Raw genomic sequence first — 6332 nt, forward strand, 5'->3', positions numbered from 1 at the left:
ACTGTACTGCTGTTCTGCTCTTGATGTGATAGGGAGCAGTGCCAAGGTCCCCAGGGCATTGCTCAGAACTTTGGTCCCACAAAATGCTACAGGAGAAAAGTATTTTAGAGGCAAATAAAATTGCTCAGCTCCCAGTTGACTAACCAAAGGAAAGTGATTGGATGCACTAATTCACACTAGGATGTTAAAGACGTGTTCAGGACTGCTTGCTACGAGCTTAAAGTGACAGAACTGGTTGGGAGAGCAATGTAGCAATGTCTAGGAAGTTGAAGATGTTCACATCCTTGGGCCTACAAATTCCACGTCTGAGAATACACACTAGAGACATATTCATACATGGGCAAAGGGAAACATGGCCCAGAACGTACAGTGTGGCAGTGTTTGTAATAATAAAAAACATCCGTCAACAGGAGAAGGGCTGCATTGTGGTTAAGTTCAGGTAATGGAACATTATATAGCAATTAATATCAATGAACTAGAGCCACATGTATCCAAAAGAATTAACCCCAAATATAAGATTGAATTTTAAAAAAATTGCAAAAGGAAATGTACAATATGACAGGGACCGAAAAGTTTAGAAATCTGCAAAACAATATTATATAACCTTTATGGATACTTAAATATATTGGCAAAAGCATACAACTATGTATGGGGTGATATACACTATATTCATGACAGTGGTTCCTAGTGGGAAGGTGGGAGGGTGAGGAGGGGGTTGTGGTAGGGTCCACAGGAGGCCTTACTGTATCTGTAATTATTCATTCATTCATTCATTCATTCATTTTTTGGCCGTGCCACATGGCTTGTGGGATCTTAGTTCCCCGACCAGGGATCGAACCTGGGCCCTTGGCACTGAAAGCGTATAATCCAAATCACTGGACTGCCAGGGAATTCCCTGTAATTTTTTTTTTTTAATGGAGAAGGAAAGCATTTGGAGCAAATGTGATAATATTAAGATGTGATTGTAGGAAAAGATCTGTAAAAAATACAAACACATGGAGGCTAAACAATACACTACTTAATAACGAAGTGATCACTGAAGAAATCAAAGAGGAAATAAAAAAATACCTAGAAACAAATGACAATGGAGACACGACGACCCAAAACCTATGGGATGCAGCAAAAGCAGGTCTAAGAGGGAAGTTTATAGCAATACAATCCTACCTTAAGAAACAGGAAACATCTCGAATAAACAACCTAACCTTGCACCTAAAGCAATTAGAGAAAGAAGAACAAAAAAACCCCAAAGTTAGCAGGAGGAAAGAAATCATAAAAATCAGATCAGAAATAAATGAAAAAGAAATGAAGGAAATGATAGCAAAGATCAATAAAACTAAAAGCTGGTTTTTTGAAAGGATAAACAAAATTGATAAACCATTAGCTAGACTCATCAAGAAAAAAAGGGAGAAGACTCAAATCAATAGAATTAGAAATGAAAAAGGAGAAGTAACAACTGACACTGCAGAAACACAAAAGACCATGAGAGATTACTACAAGCAACTCTATGCCAATAAAATGGACAACCTGGAAGAAATGGACAATTTCTTAGAAATGCACAACCTGCCAAGACTGAATCAGGAAGAAATAGAAAATAAGAACAGACCAATCACAAGCACTGAAATTGAAACTGTGATTTAAAATCTTCCAACAAACAAAAGCCCAGGACCAGAGGGCTTCACAGGCGAATTCTATCAAACATTTAGAGAAGAGCTAATACCTATCCTCTCAAACTCTTCCAAACTATAGCAGAGGGAGGAACACTCCCAAATGCATTCTACGAGGCCACCATCACCCTGATACCAAAATCAGACAAAGATGTCACAAAGAAAGAAAACTACAGGCCAATATCATTGATGAACATAGATGCAAAAATCCTCAACAAACTACTAGCAAACAGAATCCAACAGCACATTAAAAGGATCATACACCATGATCAAGTGGGGTTTCTTCCAGGAATGCAAGGATTCTTCAATATACGCAAATCAATCAACGTGATACACCATATTAACAAATTGAAGGAGAAAAACCATATGATCATCTCAATAGACGCAGAGAAAGCTTTCGACAAAATTCAACACCCATTTATGATAAAAACCCTCCAGAAAGGAGGCATAGAGGGAACTTTCCTCAACATAATAAAGGCCATATATGACAAACCCACAGCCAACATCATTCTCAATGGTGAAAAACTGAAAGTATTTCCACTAAGATCAGGAATAAGACAAGGTTGCCCACTCTCACCACTCTTACTCAACATAGTTTTGGAAGTTTTAGCCACAGCAATCAGAGAAGAAAAGGAAATAAAAGGAATCCAAATCAGAAAAGAAGAAGTAAAGATGTCACTGTTTGCAGATGACATGATACTATACATAGAGAATCCTAAAGATGCTACCAGAAAACTACTAGAGCTAATCAATGAATTTGGTAAAGTAGCAGGATACAAAAGTAATGCAGAGAAATCTCTTGCATTCCTATACACTAATGATGAAAAATCTGAAAGTGAAATCAAGAAAACACTCCCATTTACCATTGTAACGAAAACAATAAAATATCTAGGAATAAACCAACCTAAGGAGACAGAAGACCTGTATGCAGAAAATTATAAGACACTGATGAAAGAAATTAAAGATGATACAAACAGATGGAGAGATATACCATGTTCTTGGATTAGAAAAATCAACATTGTGAAAATGACTATACTACCCAAAGCAATCTACAGATTCAATGCAATACTTATCAAAATACCAATGGCATTTCTCACAGAAGTAGAACAAAAAATTTCAAAATTTTTATGGAAGCACAAAAGACCCCGAATAGCCAAAGCAATCTTGAGAAAGAAAAATGGAGCTAGAGGACTTCAGACTATACTACAAAGCTACAGTAATCAAGACAGTATGGTACTGGCACAAAAACAGAAATATAGATCAATGGAACAGGATAGAAAGCCCAGAGATAAACCCATGCACATATGGTCACCTTATCTTTGATAAAGGAGGCAGGAATGTACAGTGGAGAAAGGACAGCCTCTTCAATAAGTGGTGTTGGGAAAACTGGACAGGTGCATGTAAAAATATGACACCTAACACCATACACAAAAATAAGCTCAAAATGGATTAAAGACCTAAATGTAAGGCCAGAAACTATCAAACTCTTAGAGGAAAACATAGGCAGAACACTCTATGACATAAATCATAGCAAGATCCTTTTTGACCCACCTCCTAGAGAAATGGAAATAAAAACAAAAATAAACAAATGGAACCTAATGAAACTTCAAAGCTTTTGCACAGCAAAGGAAACCATAAACAAGATGAAAAGGCAACCCTCAGAATTGGAGAAAATATTTGCAAATGAAGCAACTGACAAAGGATTAATTTCCAAAATTTATAAGCAGCTCATGCAGCTCAATAACAAAAAAACAAACAACCCAATCCAAAAATGGGCAGAAGACCTAAATAGACATTTCTCCAAAGAAGATATACAGACTGCCAACAAACACATGAAAGAATGCTCAACATCATTAATCATTAGAGAAATGCAAATCAAAACTACAATGAGATATCATCTCACACCAGTCAGAATTGCCATCATCAAAAAATCTAGAAACAACAAATGCTGGAGAGGGTGTGGAGAAAAGGGAACACTCCTGCACTGCTGGTGGGAATGTGAATTGGTACAGCCACTATGGAGAACAGTATGGAGGTTCCTTAAAAAACTACAAATAGAACTACCATATGACCCAGCAATCCCACTACTGGGCATATACCCTGAGAAAATCATAATTCAAAAAGAGTCATGTACCAAAATGTTCATTGCAGCTCTATTTACAATAGCCCGGAGATGGAAACAACCTAAGTGTCCATCATCGGATGAATGGATAAAGAAGATGTGGCACATATATACAATGGAATATTACTCAGCCATAAAAAGAAATGAAATTGAGCTATTTGTAGTGAGGTGGATGGACCTAGAGTCTGTCATACAGAGTGAAGTAAGTCAGAAAGAGAAAGACAAATACCATATGGTAATACATATATGTGGAATTTAAGAAAAAAAATGTCATGAAGAACCTAGGGGTAAGATAGGAATAAAGACACAGACCTACTAGAGAATGGACTTGAGGATATGGGGAGGGGGAAGGGTGAGCTGTGACAAAGCGAGAGAGAGGCATGGACATATGTACACTACCAAACGTAAAATAGATAGCTAGTGGGAAGCAGCCGTATAGCACAGGGAGATCAGCTCAGTGCTCTGTGACCACCTAGAGGGGTGGGATAGGGAGGATGGGACGGAGGGAGACGCTAGAGAAAAGAGATATGGGAACATATGTATATGTATAACTGATTCACTTTGTTATAAAGTAGAAACTAACACACCATTGTAAAGCAATTATACTCCAATAAAGATGTAAAAAATAAATAAATAAATAAAAATAAAAGGTTGGCGAATGCTAGTGTAGAGTCTGCACAGAAAAAAAAAAGATGCGATTGGATTGTGTGCTGAGTATATAACTCTGTTCTATTTCCCTTCCTTATGTGACTGTTAAGCATATTTAATAATAAAAAAATTAATTTAATTTATAAAAGGGAAGAAACTGAGTCCTCATTGAGAGATGCAGAATTAACCCACCATGAGCTGTGCTGCACAGCTTGCGGCATCTTAGTTCCCCGACCAGAGACTGAACCTGCGCCCTCGGCAGTGAAAGTGCCGAGTCCTAACCCCTGGACCGCCAGGGAATTCCGTGCCCCATTTTAACTTAACTTCTTAAGACAGATAACAAGTCCTCTTATTGTCTCAGATCTTTTGAATTAAATCTTCTCTTACTTGCTGCCCAAAGCAAGGCCTAAAGGATACAGACATCTAAACTCACCGAGCCTCAGTTTGATCATTGGTAAAGTGGAAATAATAATGAAGCCTACTCTCTAGGTTTGTTGGGGATTAAATGACATAACATAATGCAAAATGTGTAGCACACAGTAGGGATAAATAAACATTTGCTATTATTCCTCTGATCCTACCCAGGCACAGACTAGGATATATCATCCTAATCTCTTTGAGGTCTTAGCTCATTATCTTTTTAAAACTGTGGTAAAATATACATAAAATTTACCATCTTAACCATTTTTGAGTGTACAGTTCAGTGGCATTAAGTACATTCATATTGTTGTGCAACCATCACCATTATCCATCTCCACGACTTTTCCTCACTGAAATGGAAAATGGAAACGAAGGGCTACTAGGCTGCTGTTTTGCCCCCCGTGGTCGGGGGAGGCGGGTGGAATGGTCAAGCAGTGCCAAGGTCCCCTGTCTGAAACTCTGTACCCGTTAAACAGTACTCCCATTCCCCCTGGTAACCACTATTTCACTTTGTCTCTATGAATTTGACTATTCTAGGAACCTCAAATACGTGGACTCATATATTTGTCTTTTGGTGTCTGGCTTAGTTCACTTAGCATAACATCTTCAAGGTTCATTCATGCATCAGAATTCCATTCCATTTTTAGGCTGAATCCTATTCCATTGTATGTATATATCACATTTTGTTTATCCATTCATTCGTTGATGGACATTTGGGCTGTTCCACATTTTGGCTACTGTGAATAAGGCTGTGTAGTCATTAGTTTTATAACCAATGTGTGCATAACACTTTCCAATTTACAAAGCATATTTACTCACATGAGATAATTTCATGAAGGCAGAGTAGATTTCCTTATCACATTTTATTGAGGGTCAGACAGGTCACATGACTGGCTCAAGGTCAGCTGGTAGAACTTGAATTTAATTCTCGTATAAAAATAGAGGCTGGGGACTTCCCTGGTGGTGCAGTGGTTAAGAATCTGCCTGCCAATGCAGGGCACACGGGTTCGAGCCCTGGTCCAGGAAGATCCCACATGCCACGGAGCAACTAAGCCCGTGCACCACAACTACTGAGCCTGCGTTCTAGAGCCCACAAGCCACAACTACAGAAGTCCACGTGCCTAGAGCCCGTGCTCCGCAACAAGAAGAAGCCACCGCGATGAGAAGTCCGCACACCACAATGAAGAGTAGACCCCACTCACCGCAACTAGAGAAAGCCCGCGCGCAGCAACGAAGACCCAACGCAGCCAAAAATAAATAAATAAAATAAATAAATTTATATATATAAAAAAAAGTAGAGATTGTACTCAACATGTAAGATGCTACAATTCTATCAGCAGCCTTGACCCCTCCAAAAGAAGTGCTTTGCGGTAAATTTCAGGCCTCGCGACATTGAAGTTCCTCGTGGCTATGGCCTGTGTCTTCCTGTATCTCGTGTCTGACAGGCAGAGGATGGTGGCAAACTCCCAATACCTGCA

This window comes from Lagenorhynchus albirostris, chromosome 1 (genome assembly GCF_949774975.1).
Source record: "Lagenorhynchus albirostris chromosome 1, mLagAlb1.1, whole genome shotgun sequence".
NCBI classification, from domain to species: domain Eukaryota; kingdom Metazoa; phylum Chordata; class Mammalia; order Artiodactyla; family Delphinidae; genus Lagenorhynchus; species Lagenorhynchus albirostris.